The sequence below is a fragment of the Chroicocephalus ridibundus genome, chromosome Z (assembly GCF_963924245.1).
Source record: "Chroicocephalus ridibundus chromosome Z, bChrRid1.1, whole genome shotgun sequence".
In the NCBI taxonomy this organism is placed as follows: domain Eukaryota; kingdom Metazoa; phylum Chordata; class Aves; order Charadriiformes; family Laridae; genus Chroicocephalus; species Chroicocephalus ridibundus.
Genome location: NC_086316.1, coordinates 53,934,776 through 53,944,562, shown reverse-complemented (window position 1 = coordinate 53,944,562; position 9,787 = coordinate 53,934,776). Strand labels below are relative to the sequence as shown.

The following is a 9,787-nucleotide window of genomic DNA, read 5'->3' as shown; positions in this document are numbered from 1 at the left end:
CTTTCCTTTCCTTTCCTTTCCTTTTCCTTTCCTTTCCCTTTTCCTTTCCTTTTCCTTTCCTTTTCCTTTCCTTTTCCTTTTCCTTTCCTTTTCCTTTTCCTTTCCTTTTCCTTTCCTTTTCCTTTTCCTTTCCTTTCTTTTCTTCTCTTTTTTTAAAGGTAACACAAGGGGAAACTTCACTTTCTGTGTGGCAGTTCATCCAAGAGTCTTTAGAATTCTTTGTCACATAACTTTTTTTACACAACAATAAAAAAAAAATGTTGCTAGTTTGCAAATTTCACAACCAGTAAGATATGAAACACACATAGCTAAGTGTTGATTAAACCTCTCTTAGTCTAAAAACACACTTCTGTGTTCCAGGAAAGATCTTAGAGTGAGCTGGAAACCTTTGTGGACCAGCTTAAGACATAAACAAAATTTAAGAAAAGCCAGAAACCTGTCCAGGTGACCACAATATGTAAATGTGACAGGTATTAGTGGAGTTTTGCCAGCCTGTGGATGCTGTGAACCTAGTAGTTCAAGTTTCTTCACACTTTTGCAGTCCTTCTCACATTTCTTGGTCTTTCCTATTTCACTTTTCACCTTTTTCAGATTCTCCTGTTTTTGTTTTTTTTTTCTTATTCTCTACTAACATGTCTATATATGCCAGTGACCCCTGTGCTCATTTTGCCACTTCTTCAGAAATCTCAGTGTAACTTCTCACAGCCTTTTCCACTCCTTTCTCTCCACTATAACCAATACTAATAAACTAAACCTATAGACCAGTGTTACCTGGAAAGCAATTAAAACTGCTATTGTGAAAAACAGCTTTTATCAAACAGTTTATTTTTCCTCTTGGAGATGTACCTCAGAGTTTCTTTGGCAGCAATGCTTGTAATCAATGAAAACAGTGTTCTTAGCACCCTAAAGCAGAAGAATTCAGAACCTGCACTAGCACAGAGGAGTTCACAAGGCATGTCGTAGTGGCCTGCTGGCTGAGCAGGAGACAGCTGGAAACTTTAGCAGTGTGGAAATTTATGGGACTGAACTGCAGGCATATGGTTCAGTAGAAAACAGACAAAAGCCTTGCTGAAAGGACAGGATCCTTTTACCATTTCTATTTCTAGAATATTTTTTTTTATCCATTTACCAAGCATTTCTAAAGTTAAAGGCAAACAAGCAAAAAGGTGGACACGCTTCCATGTCAGAGGGGCTGAGATCTGAGGAGATTCTTACCTGTTCCAGGTAAACAAAAGTAGGGCTCTTTGCTAACCTTCTTTTCATTCAGCCCCCAAGAGGGCTGTGGTAAACCAGAGAGGATGGGAGGAAGAAACTTGCAAAGCTTTCCTTTTAGAAATTGCAAAAAATAGTGCTTATCATTTCTAAAGCTAAACAATATATCATCCTGGTTCCCAAAACATGAGGTATTTTTGGGCAGCCAAAATTCTATTATTGACATTTTAAAGATTTTTTTTTTCCATTTTAATTTTACATTGAGTTCACTTTAAGGTATACTATGGAATTAAACATATTCTCTAAATACAAAAAGCACTAAAAGAAAGGCAATATATAAGCAACTGCCTAATGATCCTCTTTCTGAGTACCATTTTTTTTTAGTTCCCAAATTTCCTGTGTTTAACCGAAATTTACATATGCTAGAAATCTAGACTGTAGAAGGCTGAAATTTACATTTTTCACCTACTTGTGGGGCTTTAAAGAAGCAAAATTAGTTAAGTCTCTCTTCTTCAGATCTTATTTTTCACTTTCAGAATGGAATTGTTAATTGATTTTTGTTGCTGAGACTAAGTCTTACTAAAAACAATATTTTTTCTACTTATAGCACAATAGGGTCTCTATGGGACTAGATATTGGAAGATGGAAGTACTGGAAAATACCTTCGCTTTATTCAGTAAAAAAATAAGAAAGAAGAACATGGCACAGGCCATGGGTTTTAGTTCTTCGACTAATTCATACTACATTTATAACTCTTCCTTTTCTTTTTCCCCTCTTAAAACTTACAATAGTCTTTAGCTTTACTGGCGTTCATCTCCCAAAAGTAAATTTGTAGCAGGTATTATAATGACACAAATAAAAAGGTTTTAATTTCCAAAACCTATTAAAAAGCTGTCTGAAAAAAGAAAAAGGTTTTGAAGTTCAAATGAAAGACAATATCTGAATAACACTAATCCCCAGAAGAATGCATGGCACCCGCCAGACACTGTAAGGGTTTTATAAATGTTGTCTTCTGCAAAGTCGACTGCAAACATCATAAGGCCTTTGGTAAATATGTCTACCAGCCTTTTTGTTTGAGCAGAAATATTGGACTTCCTACTATTATGATTATAAAGTAGAGAAGATTATTTCAGATTTTTTTTAAAAAAATATTTGATTAGTGGCCTCTCTTTTTCCTTGGGATTAAGTTTCAAATCACACACAGATTTAAGTGTTTGAAAAATGTCTTCCTTAGCAATACAAGGCTGTCAAAACAATCTATTTAGAAGTCATTTATGAGTAAACATATAGAAACACAAAAACTGTGAATGGAAAAAATAATTTCGCTGCCTGATCGACAATATCAGAATGAGCAGGCAAAATTCTGCACTGCAGGAAAATGATAGTGTTGTTTATATTGCATAATGCAAAATGTTTATCTCTTTGGCAGAGACAAAATACCACATTTTGTTTGTCTACAATTATCTACAAATAACTGTATCAAATTAATTTTACCTGATGATTATTTCAAGTATGATTTTCATAGTGTTTCCGTTTTTTTAAAGAACACACAAAAAAACCCCAAACTAATAAAAGTCAGCAAAACAGCACAGACCTCAAAATAAGCACAGTTAAAAGAGTTTTAGTAAATTATACAAAGATACATGCTGTGGTGCTTTATAGAAACATTAAGACAAAACTTCTACACTTATAATAATGCATTCAGATAACAGAACAACTTAAAACACTACTGTTGCCTTACTTTTCTTCATAGTATATGTACATAGCATAGCAGCCATCTCAGGGTAGCTCCTTCAGCTCTCTTTTACTGACCTCAGATATGAATCACATACAAGAGGAGAAAAATATTCTGTCACTGATCATCTTTACCTTTGTTTTCATACAGAAAAGAATGAAAATTTACCTTAAGAATTATTTAAGAAAAATTACCTTAAGAATGAAAAATTACCTTAAATGACAATAACTTCAGTTTAAGTTCAGAAAGTTACCACCAGAACCGACCATGTTGATCCACACAAAATTAACTATTATTGCCATCACTCTATTGAACCTCTGAAATGTTCTGCATTTTTTGTGTTAAATTAAATAATAAAATACTTAACAGAAACTCTGTGCTCTGTGAAGCCATAGTAATTGTAAAAACTGAGATGAGTCTCCTACGCAAAGCTTATAACACCTTAAGTACCAAAACATAAAAAGCCCAAATCCAAATGTACTGCTTTTCTTATTATTTTTGCAAAGTCAATGTGCTGTAAAGACTGCAAAATGAAAACAGCCCTTTGAGAAAGAACCATTAGAATTTTACTTGGGAAATGTATTTTATACAGCAGAAACACACCATTGTGTACAATGAATTTAGTATCACCTGACATGTAAGTTTCAGAAGATATTCTTGAGCTAGTTTCACTCCTCTCTTTCACCTATAACTTTCCTGATGAAATTAAGAACTTGGTGAATGAATGACTTCCAAAAAAGACAGCTGACTGGGATTTTTCCATGGACATCAGTAGATCATATATAAAAGGAAGCTATATAGGAAATACATTGTCCTTGTTGCAGTTATAAAATCTCATATCCTGGGGTAATGACGTCAGCCTATAGGCTTCTACACAGTGGAGTTAAAAAGTACCACAATGCTAAAATTTTGTGCTGACTTGCCTGCCACACATTACAATGTATTTAAGAAATTGTGCCAGTTCATTAGTACACTGGAGGTCCTCTGTTTGTGCTTTTCAGAGAGAGATGTTCCCTTCCTGAAGCTGAAAATTTTATTCATTTCCATTCCAAAAACCTGGGTTACATCTGTTGGTTGAGAACTCACTAATGGGAAGTTTACTTTTTCTTTTCACAAAATGTAAGTGGCCTGATTTTTTTTTTTTATTTTTGTTTTCATTTTTTTCCATTATTTGATGTAAATTAGAGTGAGGTTTTCTGATGTGGTCATGTATTACCTTTGGAAATGTCTTTGAAAGATTAACAAACCTTACTTCAGCCATTATAATAAACATAAAGCTTTTGTATTGGACTAGTAAAAGGAAAATATTGCTACTTTTTCAGGACCTTCCCAGACATAATAGAAATAATGTGCTAGGGGATTGGGTTTTGTAGGCCCTTTTGAATACTTAATGAGAAAAAGAAGTGATTCATAGGCAAAAACATAGAGGTAGACGGGGTTTTTGTCTGAGTTTTTTCTGGCTACTCTAATTTGAGCCATATGCTGCATGATCATTTTATGAGACTGCAAAATTTTCCTCAGTTTATACTTATGCCATTTTTTCTTCCTGTCATATTTAGGTGGGATGTAGATGTGTTTTACTAAATAGGTCACAGCTTTTAGCACATTTAAAGCTGTACAGTTCTCTTATCTCTTTTGTTTTCCCTTAGAATGAACGCTAATATCTTTCTACTTATTTGTCTGTAATAAATAAAAAGGATTAGAAATGTTAACAAATTTTGTTTAATAAAGGAACTCATAATATATAAAATAATAAAAGAATCCAGAAACTTATTAACAGAGTACTAGAAAACTTTCTGCTATATGCAGAGATACAGACCAAACTGAAAAATATTTACCTCTACAGTAGATCACTGAAATTTGCTCCATTTTGTTGCTCAAAAAGTACACATACTGAACCTCAATTCAGAACTGATCAGTTGAAGTAGAGGTTTGAAAGAATTTTGCTATAACTCATATAAATATGATGGCCTTAATTCATATTGACAACGAAAAATACCTTATATATATATAAGCACTAGAGCACAATATTTTATCTTGTTAAGGTACAGATGGTAAAGTATGATGACACAACTACTGCTGTCATATGATTTAGTTAATAACAATTCTAATAGAATCTGATCAACACTTTTTTTGGTGACCAATGCAAATAATTCTGTTACAATGATTCATTTTGAAAAACCATCTTTTCTTATGATTGTGTGAAAACTGTGAACACTTAAGCACTTCCAAGTTCTTTTACATATGAACCATTTTTTTATGTAATAGATTTATTTCTAGTTTATGTCCTTTTTTCCTTTTTCTTTGTTAATTTCCTTAATGTTTATTTTAACATACAAGATTTTTCAAAAGTATCAATCTTAAGTTCAACTACATAGCATTATTTTTATTCTGTTTCTTTGGAACAGGCACTGTGTCAAAGAGAAGAATTATCTACAAATTATTACCTACATTATACAATTTTATTACATATATTTGTTTAAATTTATTTTATGTTAACTACATTATTGCATAATAATAATAGTTGTAATAACAACTTTAACCTTTACTACAAATAAGGAACATAATTATTTTCCCTTGCAGCCAAACACTCTTATTGCTTAGAAGTTTTTCAGAGATACATTATCTATCAATCAAGTTTTTTAATGGAGTTTCATATTAGTCTTACTGATATAGCAAATGTTCAAAGTTAGTGTTAAACGTTTTTAATTTGACAGGACAGAGCAGGATCAGTCAAAAACTAAATTTCAGCTTCCCCATTTTTATTTCTTCAGAAAAAAATTGGTTTGAAAGATAGTTCAGCATCCTGTTCTCCCATATTCGAACTCAGTTCTTTTTTTAAGCATCCTTGTTAAATTTAAAGACTTTGAAAGACTTTAATTAAAAACATTTTTATTTTGTTGAGGTGTTTTGCATTTAACTGCAGCCCAGGATTAACCTGATGACCTACAATTTTGCAAAGATTCTCATATAACTTCTGTTGACATATTAGCTTAACTCTGTAGTCTGAACTTTGTGCGAAAACATGTTTATTCTGATGACACCTCTGCTGGCATGAAATAGTAGTCTGCAAATTAGTGAACCTATTTTTACCTTCCAATAGGAGTAGACATGGTGCTTAGGGACACATTTTAACGGTTTGGCAGTGTTAACAGCTGAACTGGATGATCTTAGGGGTCTTTTCCAACCTAAATGAGTCTATGATTCTGTTCTTTGATTCTGTGAATACAACTGTAGTTACATATCTGGAAAGGGTAAAAGGTTATCCTTCCAATAGCTAAATGTGTGATTCAGACTTTGCTTATGAATGATCTCATGTTTGCAACATAATAACTTTAAGGAGAGAAAACTGCATTTTCCCTTCTTGGCTTGCTTCCTCCCACTGGTAATTTATCTCTGTCTAGTTATAATATTTTGAGGCATTATCAGGATACAACTGTGAATAGTAAAGAATAGCTTCAAAACAAAAAGGCATTAGTTACTTGATTATGATACCAATTTCTCAGTGGTCTTGAAAGCATCATAGCTCCAAAACTGAAGAGTTTATCCCAAATGCTTCTTAGAGGACCCTGAAAATGTGACTGGAAGTATAGTCTCACAAAACACATCAAAGGAAGGGAAAAAGAAACACATTAATTGAGGGAATAAAGATTATGTTCAAGCTGTGAGGTGATGAAAATTAATACCACTCTGATGAAAAGAACGGAACTGTGACAATTGAAATGAATTGAAGATATACCTCAAGTGATTTCAGTGGCTGTAGGAGATTGTTTTTATATTTGGGGAAAAGAAAAATGAAAGATTCTCCCAGGAGCCACGCACAGATGATCTACTCCCAGTATTGCTCCTACCTTCAACCCACTGCATTCTTTTTTTTCTGGGCGGTGAAACAAGATTCATTTTCCCGGATAGTGAACTTCTGTTTCTTTAGGGACTGGTGTTAGTTTTTGGTCTAAACCAAAGGCAAAATTCCAAGTGTGCTTAGGTTCGCTTTTTTAACTGCAGGATTATAGTAAGTACTTTTTCCACTTAAAAACACTTTGTGGTGTCTTTAACAAATAGAAATAAGGATTAGAAGCCAGCATTGTAATGTAACATCATATCACTTGGAAATCAGCATTACTTACATTACTTACAGCACTAATTTTGCTGTTGAAAAACAGCATGACAACTTCTTGACTCAGCAGAGACTTGATATAGCAAAGACTTTGCTGCTAGTCATTCCCTCAATACTAAGCAGTTAACAAACACCATTATGTCATTGAGTATAGATAGCAATTGAACCTGCTGTTAATGGGATAAAGCAAAACAATACAAAATATGGACCTGAAAAATGCTTCAGTTTTAAAATTCATCAAGTATGGTATATGAGAGAGACACAAATTTTATATTAGCCTTATGTACTTTTTTTTTTTTTTTTAAATAAAAAGCAACTTTCCAAGCACTACAGAGAAGACAGACATTTCAGGCACCGAGGAAGAAGAAAGCCCAGTGATTAATAGATAGCTAAACACATAAAAATAATTTTACATATGGTCTTTACATATGGAAGATGTACATCAATGAAAAGACACTAATAAGTATACTTTATCACTTTCTTTGTTTCTTTGTTTCTTCATTTCTTTGTTTGTTTTATAAGAATAGCTCATCTTCCTTTGGGTTTCTTTTCTGGAGGAGTGTTACCTGAAGCAACAAAATCACCTAGGAAGTTTCTTTTCATAAAATTTTAGATCATGAGAAACATAGATGTTTAAGTAATTGATATTAATTAACTAATGTTTATGTTTAGTGTTATCGTTTTACTAATGTTAATGTTTAAATTCAATGTACTCAAAAGAATATTGCTTAGACAAAAGTCCTGCTGAAATCAAGGTCGAGTCTGAATACACAGAATAGGACCTGGTAAATAGGACTCCATGGGAGTGGCTTACTATTTTTAAAATTCATGGCTAATGAATTCATTTCTATAAAACTCAAGATACAGTATCCAGTTATTATTATAATGGAAAAAAAAATCAAGGATAAGGAATTTTTTTACTTACTCTTCTCCGAGGCACATCCTGTTGTCATGTCTCAGGATAGAGATCTAAAAAAAATAAAAAAGCATTTGATATTACTGGTAGTAGCCATAATTGTCAAATACCACGGTTTTATGCCTATACAGATTTATGTTTGTTGATAGAAATAATCAGAAAGAATTATGACTCATAAATATTGCAATACCTGATACATACCTGAAAAGAACAATTAGCAATAAAAGTGGAAATGCACTTCTGCAATTCTTTCTTTCCTCTTTTTAAATGTATCTGATGTTTCTGAATTTTCTTGAGTCTTATTATGAATTTCAAATCATGTCAGAGAACATTTTTAATTGCAATTTTCATAATTGACCATTTCAATAATGTCATAAATGAAAGTCTAAAATGATGCAGAATTCAATATTTTTACCGTGGGTCATCATTTCCAAATATATACCTTTGCAACTCTTGAAATGTTTTTTTCAGGCTTGGGTCAGTTTACAGATTTTAATGACAGTTAAAGACCAACTCAAATAAAAATGCTGTAATGTAAAACACTTAAATGCACTCTTTGCAAGGCTGCATAAACATTCTATTAAATATTACAAATTATCTCTGTTTCCTTTGTATTTGTTTTTGGAAAAGTAGGACTGAAGTAATAATAATTAGATAATAATAATCATGGTAGGTTATCAACATTAACTTCAATGTTCTTACATCTGAGTCCTTATTGTTGCAACAAAACTATTCATAAGTAGAATTTTGATATGTCATTGCAGAATTCTGCAATATTTCATAAAAAGGGTTTAATCAGATTGATTTGAGAATTGGCACTTTATTCACAGATGATTTGACCATGTGTAATATCTATACTAACATTTTTAATGTGCACATCTTAAGATTTTCCTTCATTGCAGAGGAAAATGTTCAAAAGCTCTAGTCATCAATTTTCCTCACCCCTTTTTCTGTTGGCACGGCTGTATATGAACCCCTAACATAAAACCTATACACGCATTGTTCACATAGGTATTCCAAATGCTTTTGTTCAGAAAAATTTAAGGTTGTTGTAAGTGTGAGATTTTAAAGGTTGCAAGGTCCAATTGTAAAACCAGATATCATTAGAAGGCTGAAATGTACCATACCAGTGCATAAAGATCTTGGGTTTAACCCTGCAATAATTAGAAATGCTGAATCTTAAGTGTCTAAACAGGAGAAGACTGATTGCTTTCAGGAAGGATATTTCACTTTATGAGGACAGAGGAAGAAACTTAAGCCATTCGACTGTATAAATAATGAATACATAAAAAACTGACCTGGAATCAAGATTTTTCAAAGATATTATTTGGTATATGGACACGTGGGCAGAAAGCAGATAAAAGTAAAACTTGCAATCAGGATTTACATCAGAAATAACGTATGTGAGTTCATGACATGACTGACTACATGACTTGTTACTGCTCTGTACGTGCAGCTGTTGGCATAAACAGTTATTGACAGTTCTAGTTCCTCCAACAAAAACAAAAAAAAACCAACAAAAAATCCAACAACAGCAATCAAGCAAGCTAATAAATCAAAAAAAGATAACCAGATCTAACCAAGGGCTCAGAATGCACAAATGTATTTCAGTCTGTGTTCATGCTAGTTAAGCTTTGAATTCATTTACTTCAGAAGTTGAATTGCACTCCTGTGAGTTATTCACACTTTTAAACTTTGCAAGGTTAAAGTTGTAATTAGCAGTGACCTTAATGTAAATTATTATTTTCCTCCTTTTGAAGCTAATGGATTAATATAGACACTCTAAAAACCTTCTACTACTCACCTT

The 9,787-nt window shown here is 32.6% G+C and overlaps 1 protein-coding gene across 48 annotated transcripts in view; it reads right to left on the bottom strand.

The window, feature by feature from the left end:
- Positions 1-9,787, bottom strand: part of PTPRD (protein tyrosine phosphatase receptor type D) — a 1,281,778-nt gene that overhangs the window by 835,607 nt on the left and 436,384 nt on the right. For all 48 annotated transcript variants that reach the window (XM_063321198.1, XM_063321199.1, XM_063321203.1 and 45 more), the window contains one exon: positions 7,990-8,033. The gene's annotated coding sequence lies outside the window, so the exon portion shown is untranslated. The remainder of the gene's footprint in view (positions 1-7,989; positions 8,034-9,787) is intronic.